Here is an 18,197-nt window from a genome sequence, read left to right on the forward strand (position 1 = left end):
TACATGTCCAAGGGGTAGGCTGTAGGCCGTAGATCTGGTCAATCCAGGGCCCTGCCTTCCTGGGACACACCTGTGCCTCGAGGGCGTCCTGAGGAACCACGTGCTTCTGCTCCTAGGACTGCCCTTGGCTGAGGGAGTCTCCAAGGTCAGGAGAAGGTGCTGCACAGGGACACCCTGGGAGGTGCGAAGGGGTCCCCAGCAGCAGGCTCTGCTCCAAGGAGGAGAGAAGGAACACGAGGCAGCCCTTGCCCCCTCACTCCATCTCTGGGGAGAGGCTGGGTTGCCCTGGGCACTGTTGTACGCAGACCCACCCCTGCTTCTCCCACGAGTGTGCACTCACAGGGAGGTGCAGAGAGCGCCAGCCTCCACTGTGGATGGGCAAGGGCCCCCAGGGCAGTCACACCTGCAGGCGGGGGAGCAGGGCAGCAGGCCCTTTGGCATGTGAGGGGCTAGAGTAGGGGCCATGTTGAGTCAGGGACACTGTTGCTGGTCTCCTTGTGTAGGGTAGCCGGGGTGTGTCCCAGGAGGCACTGACCCCAAAGCAGGTGGGGTGATTAAACAAGGAAAAGACAGAGCAAGGAAGAGGCAGCTGGGACCCTGTGTGCCAGCCCTTGTGCCACTCTGGTGGGCCAGGAGCCAGCCCAGCTCCTACCACACTGGGCCTGGTTGGTTGCTGCCCACCCTAAGGAGGTCTCTGGGGCTTGTGCCTACAGCCCCCCTGAGCAGAGTGTCCTGGCAGCAGGAGTGACGTCCACCTGCTCCACCGGGCCGCAGAGTCCCCCAGTCCTGTCGACACCCTGCCCGCCATTCCTGGGCGTGACACAGAGGGTCTGGAGAACTTGGTCCTGCCTCTGGGAGGCGAGACACTGGCCTCTGGCCTCCTGTCCTGACTCCTGGGTCCCTCCCCTTTCCTGGTCCCTGCCCCTCCCACAGTATCCTCCTCTGGAAGAAGCAAGACCAGCCCCAGCACCCAGTGGTTCTCATTCACCTCCAGACTGCAAATGGGACCTTAATCAATGAATCTGATAACAGAGAGCCCCTTTTCATGGGACATTAGCCCAAGTTCAAGATGGTCAGCCTGAACACAGCCCACAGCTGGGCACAGCATGCACCTGGGCAGAGCATGGTTTGTGTAGACAAGTAGGTAGGCAGGCCCTGCTACCAGGCTGCGAGAGGACACCCCAGGACTGGGAGACAGCTGCGGGTGGCGGCACTGGGAGGCCGGGTGTCAGCGCCAACAGCTGTGGGCACACGCAGCATTGCTGGTCTCTGGTGGCAGGATGGGGGATTCAGACCTGCCATCTCTCATCTGATGGCTCCTGTTGGTCCCAGATGGAAAAGGAAGGACAGACCCTTCTCCTCTCTGTGCACATGGGCCCTGAAGGAGGAGGTGGCGACACCAGGACAGCAGAGCCTTGAGGTCCAGGGGTCCACCTGCTCCCGTGTGGCACCTGCAGAGAGGAAATGGGTTGTGGGCCTGCTTGGACCTGGGACCTTCCTGGCCCCGTGTGTGGGGTGGGCCTCGGGGACTGCTCCAGGGTGCAGTGCCAGGGGGACAGTCTTCGGGTGATGGGAAGGACAGACAGCCCTCTCTGGCCCACAGGACCTGGGAAAGCAACCTCTGTCCTGGTAGAAACAGGGCCCCTAATGCTGACCTGGAGAGGACAACAGGGCCCCGTGGCTGTGCCAAGATGCACTTCAGACACTGAGGAAAACGCTAAATGGAGGAGTCCAGAGTCACCCAGAGACAGAGGTGACGTCACACGTAGCCCTGAAAGGCTTGCGCTGGGCCCCTGCTCAGGTCTCGTTACTGAGGGACCAGCTTCTGAACAGAGGCTGGATCAGAACGTTCCTGCTGCAGTCGGTGAAGACGCTCTGGAGGGTCACCACTGTTCCCGTGGGGCCTCTGCCCTGGGGGCAGGGGCAGCTCTTGGAAGAGGCCTCCCCCCAGGCCTGTGTGCAGAGGCCGTAGATCATGCCCGTGGGGCCTGCAGCCTGCAGGACTCTGCCCACTGGCCTCTCCTGGGGCCTGGGTTTGTTGGTCTCCTCATGATGTGGATCCTGAGGGCTCCTCACCTGCGGCGGCGGCTGGTCAGGGGCTATCTGTGCGTTTGCCACTTTTCACCTGTTTCTGTGGCTCTGCAAACAGCACAGCAGCTGCAGAGCCTGGACACAGCTGACCCAGGGATTCTGCTGGATCAGCGCCTGGAGATGGCCCAGGGCGGCTGGCCATCTCCATACAAAGGGGCCCAATTCACCTGCCCCACCTGCCCCACAGAACATGTCTCGATTTTGTTTCAGCTCAAATGTTTCTAGAAATCAGAGCATGTTCTTTTTCCCGTGCTTTCTCTGTGTGCTGTGGATGGAACCCGGGCCTTGCCCAGCAGGCAGGTGCCTGCCGCGAGCTGCCTCCCCAGGCCAGAGACCATCCACCTTATTCTTCTGGTTTCCAAGACGGTGTACGTTCCTCTCCTTGACGTTGAGCAACTTCTCCCCTCATTTCACGGGACGCCCCCTCGAAACACCTTCCGTGCAGGCAAGACCTCTGGGGGTGCAGAGGTCTGTGAATAGGCAAGCAGAGCAAAGAAGGGGCTCACACTCCTGTTTCCAAATGCAGCCCGGCTTGCTGCTGAGCGCCTTTCAAAGGGCCGTCCTGTGTTTAAAATAGATCATGGCTTATCATCCCACAGAAGTTTCCAGATAGGGGGTGTGTGTCTGCAAGTTTTTGTGGCAGGGTTATCCATCATTTGACAACTGCTGTGTAGCGACACAAGCCACTGCCCACCAAGACCCCCACCTGCTACTGGGTGGATCTTGGTGCACAATAAATAAAACCAGGGAATATGGGATTACAGCTCTTGGTGGACAATGAGGTAAAATTAAAAAATAGACATGGATAAATGCTGTGTGCCACTTAAACAGAGACACACATGGTCAGAGGGAAATAGGCTTGGAGACTATTTAAAAATTGCTTGGACTTGTCCTGCACAGTTGTGATAGTCTACACTGTGGTCTGCTTGGTCCTAGAGCCAGACAGCTGCATGACCAGAACAGTGACAGTGCAGGTGTAGGCCTGGGGCATGGAGGACCCGGGCTCTGGTTCCCACCCCTGGCCCCTAGGCCCCAGAGAGCACCTGTGCTGCCTGACCCAGCCCTTATCTCCAGGCCACAGGTCTCTGACTTCTGGGAACCAGAGCTACTGGCTGGGCCTGCTGCAGGCTGCATCCAGAAAGCCAGCTCCTTCCTGACTCTCTCCTTGCCCCGGGGATTGGCCTCACCATAGCCCCCAGAAACCATGGCAGCCTGAGTCCAGAAGTCAGGCACAAACTGTGGTCAGGAGGAGGGGTCTGGCCCAGAAGAAAAGCCAGGTGCTGCCCGTGTTTATGGCAGAGACGGGACAGGAGTGTGGCACTGAGGGAGACTGGCCAGGGCGAGGCACTAGAGTTGGTTGAGGCCAGACCTGAGCAAACAGAGTGTCCCAGAGTGGCTCTAATAACATAATGGCTGCCACAGAAAGAAGAGGGGCAGGAGTGGTTGGAGCACTTGCCTAGGGTGTGTGGGTGCTGGCGCCACCCAGAACTGCCAAAGACAAACATAGACTGCAGCAGAATAGTGACAGGCACCAGGGACGCAGAGTGCACACATTTGTCACAGAGGCCCCCCACCTACACCTGCTGTCCCTCAGGTCAGCAGAACACCTCCCCGAGGCACTGAGCAATGCTGGGATGGGAAAGGACACTCTGAATCAGAGCCTGCTGTGGCCACCTGTGGGTGCTGCCACCACTAGCCCTGGCTCCCAGGGGAGTGGGTCCAGAATGGCAGGGTCCACAGCATACTGGCCACCAGAGCCAGGGCAAGTGAAGTGACAGCTGGGTGGCAGAGCCACCCACTGTGTTTGCCCCTCAGAGCTCGTTGATGGCAGCTGGTGATTCAGAGAGGCCTAGGCAGGTCAGAGCCTCCGGCTTTGTAATTAAAAGAGCCAGGTGAGGTGGTGCACACCTGAAATCCCAGCAGCTCAGGGGGCCGAGCAGGAGGATCACAAGTTCAAAGCGAGCCTCAGCCTTAGTGAGCCCTAGGCAACTTAGGAAGACCCTGTCTCTAAATAAAAAATTAAAAAGGGTGGTGGATGTGCTCAGAGGTTACCCTGGTACCAAAATAGGAAGAAGGAGAGGCCAGTTAGAGACCAGCGTGGCGCATGCCCGGCCTCTGAGAATCGACTTCCACCTGACTCCTGGGCTCTTGGCCAGCACCCAGCCCAGGCCTTCCCTGGCTCCCTGGGGACTCTGGCCCAGGGCTACCTGAGTGCAGGATGGTGATGACCACTGAAGCCTTGGGCCCCTGTCCTAGCCAGGAGTCCCTGGGGAGACAGTGCGCTGGCCCACGTATCCTAGGCCACGCCAGGCTCCGCAGGCCCTTGCTGGAAATGTCATGGCACACATCTGAGCCCCCACCCCTGAGGCCTCCACTGAGCCACTGTTGACCGAGTGTCCTCTGGCATTGTGAGCCCAGTGGCTGAGTTCAGGCCTGCAATGTCCTGGGGTACAGGTCTGTGGAGTGAGTCGACGCAGCCCGCCCGCCAGCATTCCTTCCAGAGCAACCCACACGGAAGGAATCCACGCATGTGGACCCGGATAGCAGAGTGAGTGTAGCACCCGGGACTTGTGCAGTCCAGCACTTGGTGGGAGGGGCAGTAACACCCCCAACCCCATACCTGGAACTGAGGGTCACTCGTGAGGCGTGAGCCAGGCAGACTGAGGGTGAGCCAGCAGAGGGGAGCTTCATGAGGCACCCGGAACCTCAGGGCCCTCGGGCAGCACTGCCCCAGCCTGCAAGCAGGGACGAGGGCTGAAGGGCTCCCGTGACTCAGCCTGCAGCCAGCTCGAGGCTGGGTCCAGCTGCACTCTCTGCCCTGAGACAAGGACATGCTGACCACCAGGGCCTCCTCTCTTCTCCCCCTGTGAATGAGAGCTGCCAGGAGGCCTCACATGGCTGACCACCATCCTGTGCCAGGGATGGAGCCTGCACCCTCATCCACAGGTCCTGTCACACAGTTGGCCCCTGGTGGACATTCTGCACCCAGCACACCCTGCTGTGCAGCGAGTTTCTCACCAGGTCAGGAATTAGAAGTCCTCTTCTGTTCAAGTCAGTTTCCTTGGCCGGGAACCACTGACCATGCTGCTTGTGGCCATGACTGTCACACACGCCATCGGGTGGCCCCACTGGCATCCGTGGGCAGAGGCCAGGGAAGCAGCACCCCAGTGTGCAGGACGGGCCCGGGACTGCGAGCCGCAGGTCCACCGTGTTGGCACAAGCAGCCCAGCTGGGTGAGCGAGGAGCTGGTGGGGAACGTGCAGACGGGGCAGGCCCCTGGGGAACTGCTCTGGTCGCAGGGGTCTGTGCAGCCCCGGAGGCTCTGCGGGAACCGCCTGCTCCGGCCTTTGCTCTCAGCTCCACAGAGCACCTCACCTCCGCGAGAGGGAGCGGACGGCCCTTGGCGGGCCCAGGCAGTGGGGGCCACCTCTGCTATCACTTCTATTTCCAGGAGATCAGTTCAGACCACACCACCAAAGCTCAGATTCCACGTCATGCTTGGTCAGAAGGCTCTGCGCCCCCTGTCATCCCCCGCTCCATGACGAGTGTCGCTGCACCACAGGCGAGTGGCACAGCTAAAGTGGGTACAGGCCCCGTCCCATGCCCCACTTGGTGTCACGCCATGCCACCCTGATGGCACTCTCCAGGAGCCCCGAGCCTCTGGCCCAGTCTCCCACAAACCAGCTACAGAACAAGCAGTGAGCAGAGAAGCCTGCAGGACCCTCTGCATGGGTCTTAGCAAAGATGGACGCCGCCTGGAGCCTTGGACAAGCCTCTGGCGGGAGCCGCAGGATGCACTGATGGAGTCCAGCTCCACAAAGGCAAGCGACTTCCGCCTGCCTGCGGGTGCCTCATGCAAACTGACCACCCAACCACAAGGACACTGGGTGACCATGCCACATGGTGAGCTCTGGGAGCATGCGGTCAGGAAGGCAGGGCAGGGCAGAGAGGGGAGGACGGGCAGGCAGGTGTGAGAAGGCCACCCTCCTCACCTCGGCTGCAGCGGGGCCGCCACCCCTGAACCTCCACTGAGCCACTGTTGGCCAAGGGTCCTCTGGCTTTGTGAGCCCAGACCCACGGAATCCACTGGACAGGAGACTCTGCAGCGGAGGCTCTCCTCTTGCTCAAGGGTGGGGTTCTCTGCAGAACCTGTGGACCTCCCTGTGGCCCAGACCCTCCCAAGCCCCACGTGGGGTCCTGCTCAGGCATGGGCTGGATGAGTGCTGGTCAGGCAGCAGGGCCAGCAGGGGCCGACATGGAGGTGAGCTAGAGAACTTGCTGGGGATCCCAAGAGGGGTCCCATCCCTACCTGGCCTCCCTGAGCCTCAGTTTCCCTGAGTGAAAACAGCATGGTGCTCTCTGCCTGCGGGGCTACTGCCCAGCACTGAAACCTCCTGGTGCCCGCTGTCCCTCTGTCTCCACACTGAGTGGCCCCGGGCCCTCTGACCTCATCTCCCCTCACACAGTAGGTCACCTGTGCTGGCCCCAGTCTACAGCAGTGCCGGGAAGTGGGTTTGCCTGCTTTTGCTCTGGGCACCGTCGGTGCAGATGCCCTTCTGTTGGAGCCAGAGAGCAGCTCCCAGCCTGCGCCTGCTGCTCTCCCTGGGTCCCGCCAGCAGCAGGAGCCACTCCCACCCGCTCCTCCATGGAGCATCAAGTGGCTGGTGGACCTCTGTGCTTTGGACAAATGAGGCATGAAGGTCCCCAGCCACCTATGGGGTGTGCTTGGGGACAGCAGGACGAGATGCTGGGGCAAGACCCCTGCTGGACCTCGAAGGGTGCTCAGGATAGGCACCCTGTTTATTTTTTAGTTGTAGTTGGACACAATACATTTATTTTATTTGTTTATTTTTATGTGCTGCTGAGGATCAAGCCCAGGGCCTCACACGTGCTAGGCGAGCGCTCTACCGCTGAGCCACAACCCCAGCCCAGGCAAATTCTTATTAAAAGCTGAAAAACAGGGGTGACGTTTGGGTCAGCGATGGGCCCTACGTGTCCCGCAGATCATGATGGAGCTGAGAGGCCTGGACCTCACGTCGCGGCTCTTTGCTCCTGTGTGAGGGGCGATGCCAAGCTCGGCCTGCTGGAGGATAGCACTGCTCCTCTGCACAGTCCCTGCTGCCCGGGACAGAGAGTGGCCGCTGTTCTGACCTGCTGCTGCCCACACTGTCCAGACTGTGCTCCTGCTCGCAGGACAGTTGCTGTCAGGGGTTTGCCGGGCTGGGCCGGCTGGGCCTGGAGCATCCCTGGGCCTCCTGGCTGCGTGGGAGGCGTGGGGCGGGTGGGCACCGCTACACTGCTCCAGGAGACCGCAGGGTGGCCCCTGGGATAAAGGCCTCCCTCCCAGCAGTGTCCACTGAGACATGATTAGGGAGTGGGCACCACTGTCCCAAGCCTCCCTTGTCCCCGAAGCAGCAGCCGCAGCACTGAGGGCAGGCGCCAGGCCCTGGGAGTCCACACCTGTGGCAACCTCCCAGACCCGCGTGGAATGCTGGGCTGTGCTGCTGTCCTCCTCCCTGGGCTGTCTCCAGGGCCCATGGCCATCAACGCCTACACAGCACGCCAAAGATCCCCGCTGGGGGTCACAGCCTGCACCCTGCCTCCAAGGGCCAGGGATTCAGGCTAAGCTACTGGGAGAGGACCCCTCCAGCCCAGGAGGGCCAGGGAGGGACACATGGTACCCCCAAGGTCCCTTTGGTCTTTCTGTCCTCATGTCTGGAGTCACTCACAGGGGGAGGGTCACAAGCAGGTGGTGGAAGGTGGGCCCCAGCGGGGATGAGAAGCCAGGTCTCTGCAGAAGGTGGAGGAGCCCGATGGCCGCTGTGTGACACTCGGGTTGAAGGCCGTGTCAAGCTCAGGCTATGGCAGATAGACCTGTGGGTGGACAGAACCTGGGGAGCAGTTTGTCTTCTTGTTCCTCTCTGTGCAAACAGCTGGGCTCACACTGAGTGGCTTTCACAACCCACCCCTCTGTCCGTCCCCTCTCTGTCTGTCCCCTCTCTGTCCGTCCCCTCTCTGTCCGTCCCCTCTCTGTCTGTCCCCTCTCTGTCCATCCCCTCTCTGTCTGTCCCCTCTCTGACCATCCCCTCTCTGTTCATCTCCTCTCTGACCGTCCCCTCTCTGTCTGTCCCCTCTCTGTCCGTCCTCTGTCTGCTTCTGGTCCTGCCACCTCGCCCCTCAGCAGCGTCTTGGCTCTCAAGCCCCTCCAGGACCCTCCTGGTCCCTCCAGCTGGCCCTGGACATCAGAACTGCCCCTCCTAAGCGTCAAGCTGAACTGATGGCTGTGCTCCCTCATGTTTCTCAGGCCAGGTGATTTTTCCAATCCCAACTTTATTGTGTAATTATAGTATGGAACATATTATTTTTCTCTTTATTTTTCCTCTCTCGGTTAACGGTAAATTTTATTGCATAAGTAAATTACACGTGCCGTGATTCATGCCTTGCAGCCTACACACCAATTAAACCTGGAGTTGACACAGGCCAAGCACAATTACATGTAATCTGCAAATGGAATAACCATTTACGTGCTCTGTAGTAATAGCAGAGCCGTTTAGCTACATGGTGGCTGTACGCACCGGGGCCAGCCAGGCCTGGCGTGGAGATTTGTGGCTCCTACAGAAGCATCTGGGCAGCACGTGGCTGCACCCTCCCAGGCCCATGGACACCTCCCTTCGGAGGCCAGGACAGAAGGCAGCTACTTCTCTTCCCCACTCCAGCATCTTCTGCAGTCAGGGACCCCCAAGGAAATGGCCACTTGAGCCACTGCCTATGCTGCCTGGCCCAAGACCCTGCCTGTCTCAGAGAGCACAGCCCTAGCCACCTGCCTGCAGAAAGGCTCCGTCCTCAACACAGGCAACTGGTCAGGGATGGCCATCAGCATTGGGGCAGAGGAATAGCCAGCCGTCTCTGCTGAAAGATGCTTCTGTCTCCACTTTCCTCTTCTGAGGGTGCCTCTGGGGTACAGGGGGCACAAAGGCATGTGTTCTTAGCACAGTCCCCTGACTCCTTGGTGTCCCCCAGCCAGGGGTCGCCTCCAAGGGCCAACGTGCTCCCAAGGATATTGTCAGAGGTCAATGACTGTAAGGCACAGGAAAATCACAGAACATGGAGGGTTGTAGTCAGGAACAGTGACCCCCTGGGTAACCTCTGACCTTCCTGCACACAGAGGGTGAACAGGAGCCCTGACACCCTATCAATTCATGAGGGAATGGGGACATCCCACCAGTGCAGACGAGTCCTGGAACACAGTGCACATGCTGTTTGTTCAGGACGGCGAGATCTGCAAACGCCAGTCTGTCCACGGGGCATGACCAAGTGCCCCCATCAGGCAGGGCTGAGGCCACCTCTGGGCACAGGAATTATAGGCACTGCTACCTGTTCCCCAGGTTAACTCCTAACTCGGTGGAGTCAGTAAGAGCTGAGACTAAGGCCAAGGCACACACCCGCAGGGGCCAACGCCAGAGATTCAGCATTCCGTCAGAAGGATCCCGCAGACGCTGCCCATCCCAAAGTCTGGGGCGTTTCTTTCCATGAGGAACAACGATAACTAAGAATTCCTAGGAGAAATCAGAGTAAAGGCCCCCGTGGCTAGACTCAGAGGGAGGCTCAGAGTGCCTCTGTTTGGAGGCCAGACACGCCTGGGCAGGCGCTGGAGTGCCCCCGTGGCCAGCGCTTCCCTTCCAGAAGCGAAGCCTCATGGCCTCACCTGCACCTGCTTGCTTTTCCACGAGAGGGTTCTGATGGCTTGCATCCCAACGCAAGTGCCTCCACCAAGGTTGCCTCGGGGAGACCATGGTCCAGGCTGCACCTGCCTCCAAGCCCCTCCTGCTGCAGTCCTCGGAGTGGCTCTGCCGCCATGCCAGAGGACGCTCCGATGGCCCTTTCCAGCCCCTTGGGGGAAGCCTCCCACCCTCCCCCAGGCCACAGAGAACACCTGCCTCCACAGCCCCCTCCCCACTACACCTGTGCTGAGACTGGCCACGAAGGCTCACCCTCCAGGAGGAAGGAGCCCCGCCAGCCCCGCGGGTCCCCCTGGCCCAGCTCTGAAACCCAACGGCAGCTAATGGTCCTTCAGTTCACAACCTTCGACTGAAGTTAAACGTACTCCGTGGCTCCTCTCGGCCAATCCACGGCCAATCCACCTAGTTTACTTGAAGCCACCAGCATCAAGCACCTATTAAAACAAGAGCGAGAAGACTACCCTCCCTAGGTGTCTAACTGACCCAGAGAAAGACGCTTGGACTGGGCACGGCCTGGTGCTGCTCTCAGAGCTGCCCACGCGGCCGTCCCCCAACGCCCCACCGTCAGCACCCCACACACCATCACAGGGCTGAGGGTGGAGCTCCATGCACCCGACTAACAGGACCCCACACCCACTCAGAGGGGTCACTGAGTCCTTTGTCACCTCAGGAAGAAACGTCGTTGCTGCATAGACATTGAAACCCACAGAGAGCCCAGGCGGCCCGGCCTTCTCCTCCTTGTGGCCCTGAGACGGAGGTGGCCCCGAGCCAGCACAGTGCCCACCACACGGCACAGACGGGCTGCGGCGCAGGGACGCTCCTTGGGCGTGCTCAGCTGAGTGCTGGCTTGGTGGTGTCTGGCGCACCCAGCCTGGAGAGCTGTGAGTGGCCGGGAGGCACTGGGCCAGGTGCAGAGGGGGGAGAGGCAGCAGGTCAGTGCAGGCCCAGGGGTCAGTGCTCCTGTGCCCATCCTGGTGGCCGTAGGGCTGCCGGTGTTTCCCTGTCAAGTGGGGCTCTGAGGACGTGGGACTGAGGCCCATGTGGGCCAGGGTCTCTCAGGCCCCAGCAGGGAGCTTCCACAGGAATGAGGTGGCCCCTGTCACCACCTGGCTCAGAGCCTCTGGAATGCACCAGATGGCCACTGTGCCTGCCCTCCCCCAACCCAGCGCATGCCTGCAAGGTCAGGCGCCCGCTCCGGCCAGCTGACGGGTGTCATCTGGCAGCCGCTGGCTCACGTCCTGTAGCAGGGCCGCAGCAGTGAGAGCCTTCCAGATACCACAGCGGCAGAGACGCAGACGTGACAGGGAGAGGTGAGGAAAGGCTACCGGCTGACACGTCCTGGCCTCCCAGCTGTCACTGCCAGAGCGCCAGAGGCCAGGGAAGCCGAGGGACAAGTGCAGGTGCAGAGGGCCAGCACCTCCCCAGCCGCACAGAGCTCCAGGGAGTGGCTCACCGCACCCCCCACCCTCCACCCAGCCCAGAAAGCACAGAGACTCAGGTGCTGGAATCCAGGCCCAGCAAAGATGTGGGTCCTGTGTGCACGTGTGTGACCATGCACGTGTGCACATGTGTGCTCCGAGCACGTGCATGGCGTGCCTGTGTGCTGTGTGCATGTGTACGTGCGTGAGTGTGCCACAGACACACCCACATGAGTCCCTGACACAGAAGGCAGCTCTCCAGGGAGCCATGGGGCCAGTCCCTCTGGATTGAGAGCATCTGTGACACAGGTGGTGTCTACATTCTCCTTTTAAAACTCAACTGATGTCCCCATGTCACCGTGGGGCAGCCAGGGTCCTCTATTCAGGGACAGTGAAGCCTGAACAGTCAAAGGCAGGTGCTTCCTTTATAACGTGAGGCCCCAAGACCAAGTCCAGGGCCTGGCGGCTCCCAGTGCCCTCGCCCACAAGCGCAGACCTCTCCTGGCCTCTCCTGCCAGGACCTCCACACCACATGCAGGGAGGGCCCTGCCCTGAGCACGCTGTGGGGCTGGGGCTCTGAGCCAGCGGCCACTGTGTCTCTTTGCCCTGTGCCCCCCCAGCCTTCACCACTCCAGGATAGAGTATCCAAAAGAAAAGGGGTGAAAGGAGAAAGGGCCCAGGGAGGAAGGTGAGCACAGGGAGGGCCGCAGGGCTGGGCTCCCAGGCGCCTTCCTCCCCAGAGCCCCTCAGCACCGCCGCCGAGGCTGGAGGGAGGAGGAGGCAGCAGGCAGCCTTGGGAGGCTCGGCCTGCGAGGCAGGGTGCTGGAGGAGTGGAGGCCCGGGAGGGCACAGGCAGTGCTGCCCAGGAGGCTGCAGGACCTGGGCCTTCAGGTGGTAGGGAGTGTCCCAGTGACTGACAGGCCAGCCTAGGAGCCCAGCCTCCTCCTGGAAGCAAGGGGAGCAAGAGCTTACCCGGAAACAAACATAGGAAGCCAGACCGTGAGCAGCAACGGCAGGGCTGGCCCGGCCAGAGCCCCAACCCTCCAGCTGCCCCGTGGGGAAGGGAGCCCAGGGCTGGCAGCGCAGAGGTGGTGAGTCTGTGTCCCACGGCTTCCACACTCCCAGCCCTCTCTGGCCTCGTGGTCCACGGTCAGGAGTGCACCCTCTACGTGGACCCAAGGGCCACACACCTGCTGGATGATGACAAAGGCCATGCACACTCACCAAGCACACACGTGCATAGACACACACACATGCACACACACACCACCCTCACATGCACACTCACTCCATGGCTAACTCACAAGGAAGGGTCGTGGAGACGTGCCGTGTCCAGGTGCCACGGGAGAGTGGGGCTGGCCCCTCCTGCCAATGGAGCCACACAGCTCCCCTCCCAAACGCCATGTGTAAATCACACCTGCAATTGCCGGGAGCTCCTGGCGCTCCACCTGTTCTCCAGGCTGCCCCAGGCTGCCCTCGAGCACCCTCCTCTGGGCCTGGCTCAAGCTGCCCGCCTCCCTATGGGCAGCTGCCCTCCCATGCACCACCACAGGTGTGGACACAGTACGCGCTGTGGAGGGGGCTCACTGGAGTCCACTGCACTTGGCATCATTGTGAGGTGAGTGTGAGCCCACGTGCGCGCGCATGCATGATGTGTACCATGGAGACCGACCCCAAGGACCTCAATGAAGGGCCCCAGCGTTGCAGCTCTGGGACTCCCCACCGGGGGAGGAGGGACCCGTCCTGGTCGGTGTCCCCTGGAGCCAGCTGTCCCCAGCCCCGCCGCAGCTCCAGGAGCCCATGTCTCACGCTGTTTCTGGTGGAGTCTGAGACAGCCCTTCGGCCCCTGAGGGAGCCTCCCCTCCACAGTGTGCTGCAGGCCCAGCCTGTGTTCCCCAGGAGGCCGCCACCCAGCACCAGTCCCCTGGTGGGGGATTCGAGGCAGGAGGGAGGAGCGCCTCCCTTCACCACGGATGCCTGGGTGATGTCCTCTCGCGGTGCTGGGAGACGTCCCCACCAGCTCCTGGCAGGACTGACGGGACCTGGACAGACCTCACGGGGAGAGCACAAAGCCACCTGGGCCTGGTGCTCCTGACACGGCGCAGCACAGCACAAACACCTGCTGGATGATGATGCCGGTGCATGTAAGGGGCGGTGGCACCCTGTGGCCAGGGAAATGCAGGTCACGGATGTTGTCACCACCCTCTTCAAGCCTGGGCCATGGTCAGCACACAGGACATGTGAGACCATGGCCTCGGGCCTCTGCCCCGTGACTCTCCATGGTCAGCCGCTCCCTGCGGCTCCCGCAGACCCCGCCGAGCCTCCCTCCCGAGCTTCGCCAGGAGCTCCTTCACCCCACGTCCTGGGTGTGGGGGAGGCAAGGGTCCCCCACGTGGCCTTCTTGTTCAAGCTCTTTGCCCCCTGGCCACAGAAGTGCCCCACCAAGGCAGGCCAGCACAGGGAGTCAGCCCCTGTGGCCGTGCCCCTGCTGCCCTCCTGGGGACCAGAAGCACACACCCAAGGACGTGGCCCTTACCCCACTACCCAGACGCAGGTGACCTCAGAGGCGGCCTCACAGAGAGGGTCAGCTTGAGCAGGGAATGCTCAGGTGCAGGCAGGACCGGGGAGGAGGTGGCCCAGGAAGGGCCAGGGGGCATTTGTGGGACGGCCGGTTCTCAGGGTCACAGTGGCATGGGGGTAAACAGGCCCAGCTTAGCCCTCCTGAGGGCCCTCAGGCTGAGCCTGGCCCCAGCCCAGCCCAGCCCACAAGGGTACTTGCTGGGCAGCTGCAGCGTGCTGATCGTAGGACTCTGGTCAACCACTGACGTGCCTCCCCCATACCAGTCATCTGGTCATCAGCCCAGGCCTGGGCTTGGCTGACCAGGCCACACACCTGAGGTGGACATTGCTGCAGAGTGTCCCAGACCTCTCACCTTCAGAAAGCCTGGCGTCCCCGTGCCCCTCTGGGCCCAGCTTCCCTCTGCTGGAGGGCCTGGCTCTCTGGGGAGGAGTTGGTGGGGAGGGCAGGCTCTGCGCCTCCATACCCACCTCTGTGGAAAGGGACACTGCTGCCTCTGAGCCCCATGTGCACAGCGTCCGCTCCTCCCTGTGGCTGGAGCACCGCACAGACGGCAGGCACCTCTCACTGTGCAGGGAGACTTGCCATGTCAGCTCCTAGGTGAGCAAACGCCTTCACGGGGAGCACAGGGAGGCAAGACCCACCGGACACCTGCTTTCTCCCTCCCTCTGGAGTGAGGCCGTGGGACAAGTTGTCTGCAGGGACCTCCTGAGTTCCTAACAGCATGTTCCTGTGTAAAAATGTCACCAGGAACACAGCCACAAGAGGGGCACCAATGCACCACGCTGAAATCACACAACACAGAGCCATGTGCACACACGTGCTCCTGTCTACGTACATGCTCATGTGTGCAGGCCCAGGTGCAGATGTGTGCAGGCCCCGCAGGTACTCATGCGTGCGTGTATGAGGCAGGTGCCACGTGCTCCACGGCAGGAAAACAGGATGCCCCCCTGGGCTGGGAGCTCGCCCTCTGAGAGCACCAGGCCCCGGAACCTGAGGGCAGCTGTGTGCGGCAGAGGCCAGCTCCAAGACTGTGGACCAGCCTCTGCCCTCCCGCTCCCACAAGTGCCTGTGGTTCCAGGAGAGACAGGAAGTGACCACTGGTCCCCAGTCCTCACATTGTGAAACCTCAAGCCCACAGACCCCACATGAGGATGAGAGGAACTGGCCAAAAGGAGCATGAAACCTCGGGGACCCTAGAGGACTTTGGACTGTGTCTTCCTGGAGACTCCATGTGCCACACTAACCCAGGGGAAAATCCCGGGTTTAGACTCAGGGATCACCTCCCATTGATAGCCTGAAATATCACCCCTCCATCAATCCATCCGCCATGCTCCTTCTCAGGAAAGCGCCACTAGCAGAGACTCCTCCAGACACCTCCAAAGCAGAGCCCCAGCACCATCCTCACGGACCCCCTTGCAGGTGTGAGTGAAGTGGCTCTGGTGCTGAGTGGGTCACTGCGAGCTGCGTTCCACACTGGAAGCCAGGATGGAGAAAGGGCCTGGCTGGACGCCCATGTCCATAAGGAATACACACAGGATATGGGAAGTGGGCTGTGCCGGCTAAGTCCAGGCGTCCCGGACCATGGCTAATGAGCCAGGTCTGGACAGCCACTGTGCTGAGGAACCTGTGGCCATGGTATTGGTCTATCCAAGGAATCAGGACGTTGAGCAAATGCCCACCAGAGGGCAAGGTGCACATGCAGGGAGTTCCTGCCAGCTATTTATTCCTGAATTTCCAGAATGTGGTCAGAACTGGCCCAGTGCCTGGACGTGTGGAGATCTCCACGTGTGGTGCTGGATGGATGAAGGGCGGACCTCCCAGGGACTGGTGCTGGATCCAGCGGGAGACACCAGAACATCTGCGCAGCAGCACCTGCAGCTACAAAGTCAAATTAATTAACCGCACTCACACCATGACCTTCAAAACACGCCCTCTCCTGTCCTCTGGAAAAGGCAGCTGTCGTCTGCCTGCTTGTGCATCCTGCTCTTGCACAAGCACACAAGCCCCACTCATCTGCATGGGCAAGTGTCGCTCTATCAGCGACTGCTCACATGTGTGCATGACGGGGACGAGGAGGGAAGGCCAGGCACAACGGGCGCAGCCAGAGAAAGTTCCGAGAAGTCAGGACACTTCCTTCTGCCTTGGCAGGTCTGGCTTCCACTGAGAACCACCGTCAACGGCCAGCACCCTGGAGGAGAGGGCAAGGCCCACATCCCTCGAGACACAGGCTGCTGGTCCCCTACAGCCTCAGACCAGAACCCACCCCAGGACCCTGTGTGTCCCCAAGGCCACTGCCGAGGTCCCCCGCATTTACCCACGTGCTGAAGCCCCCCCCAGGCGTGACAGCAGCTCTGCAGCCTGTTTTAGGTCTCCCTGTTTCTATTATAGGTCAGCATTTGCCCAATGGCCTCCACATTTTCACGGTGGGTGCAACTTGTCTTTCACATGCAAATAGCAAACCCTTTCCTTGCTTTACTGGGATTTTGGTTTGGGGGGTATTTTTTGTTTTGTTTTTGAGTGGAGAATATAAAATGTAATTTAAAGATGTATGCTGATTAAAAATACCTTTTCCTCCTTGGTTACATGTTAAGATCTCATTTTTTATTATTTTGATAAGTTGTTAAACTGGAATGGAACTTATAATCCAGAAAAATCTTCAAAATATTGTAACTCACCATTTTTTTCCCTAATTTTTTTTTCATTTTGGTGACACATGTGTAGGCATGAGTAATGAAATGTGCCTTATAGAATACTGTCAAGGTGCCTTCACAATGACATTAGCCCAGCCGCGGCCCCCCAGCCAACATTAGGTCATCTGTATGGCCAAGTGGTCCTCATAATGAATCCAGCACAGGCTGCTTAAGAACACGCAGCATTTTAGTGTGCGTCGGGCTGTCCAGACTCCAGACAGGGGACCCACCAGCTGTCCCCACAGCTGCCTGGTCAGGTGTGGGTGGACTCTGCACCACAGAGTCTCAGAGGCCGTGCTGCAGGCACCTCGGTGTTCATGGGTCCCCTCAGCAGCTCACTCAGTCACAGGGACTCAGAGCAGGAACCACCCGGGGGGGGGGGGGGCTGGCTCTCTGATTCTTCACTGTCACACGACCTGGGGACAGGATTCTGGGGCTAGGTGTCCTGTCTGGTCTGAGTAAATGGAGATTATCTTAAAGGCTTTTACAGACAGGAGGCTGTTCACTCACCAACGAGGGAAGAACCAGAGGAAATTTAAATTTCTATTTTTTAAAACAAATAATTCAGCTTTGCCGCTCCATGCCCCTGGTTTGGCCTGGACAATGAAGCGACAGAGTCACAGAACCCAGCACAAAGCCCAATCCGCCATCTGCGGGACATTCCTTGTCTCCAGATGGAGTGGCACTGAGTCAGAGCAGCAGGTCCTTCTTCTTCCTCCCCAGAAGCCAGAGGCTGCCACCCCCAGACCTGCCCCAGCATGTCAGCAGGCCACCCGCCACCTCCATCCTGTGGTGGCTGCACGCCAGCTGCGTGGCCTGCGTGTGCCACCGGGAGACGTGTGCAGCCCTGAGCAGGGATGGCCCAGCCTCCAACCCCCTTTCAGAAGCAAATTCATGCAGGCGCTCATGCGTGCCCCGGAGGCTGGCGGGTCTGGGTGTCTGGAGCCGCCGCGCACTGACGCGCTGACAGGCGGGCAGGGCCCCAGTCCAGGCTGTCTTCACAGGGCCCTGCCTCTGACCACTCAGGAGGCCTGGGGGCTGTCCCAGCCAAGCGACCCCTCTATCTCCTGTGGGTGACAACACTCCTCTTTCAGCTTCTCCAGAGGTCAAGCCAGATAACCAGCTGCCCCGGGGCCTTATCTGCATCCTTCCTCCCCAGCGTCCCTGAGAAGGGACAGAATGCAGAGGGCCTGCAAAGAGCTGAGATAGCCGGGTGTGGAGTGACTGGGCAGGTCCCGCAGCAGGACCCAGGCCACGTGTCCCTGGATCTTCAGTTCAGGGGTCACTGGTCCAAACCAAGCCCTGTGCACTCACTCCTCGGCTACACCTCCTGCTGCCCTGCCGACCACGGAGCCATTGGTCGCCTGGAAGTGGCAGGCGGCCCTCTGAGGGGACCCAGTGCCGTGGGGCAATGCTCTCCCCAACATTTCCAGCCACAGCTTGCTCTCTGCCCAGCCCCCAAGGGATGGGAGTCCCCGGTGGGCAGCAGGGAGAGCACTGCCTGGTGGCATGGACCACAGATGCCCATGTGATGACCAGCATGGTCCATCGCCTTTCCCAGCCTGGGGCAGCGGGGCCACAGCAGGCGGCACCTGGGTCTGGCAGACCCTGGAGGGCTGGAGCACCCTCCAGGGGGTCACAGGGGCTCTCCTGACCTCGGCTCCTGCATGTGCCCGGG

Source organism: Ictidomys tridecemlineatus, chromosome 1, assembly GCF_052094955.1.
Source record: "Ictidomys tridecemlineatus isolate mIctTri1 chromosome 1, mIctTri1.hap1, whole genome shotgun sequence".
Taxonomy (NCBI): Eukaryota; Metazoa; Chordata; class Mammalia; order Rodentia; family Sciuridae; genus Ictidomys; species Ictidomys tridecemlineatus.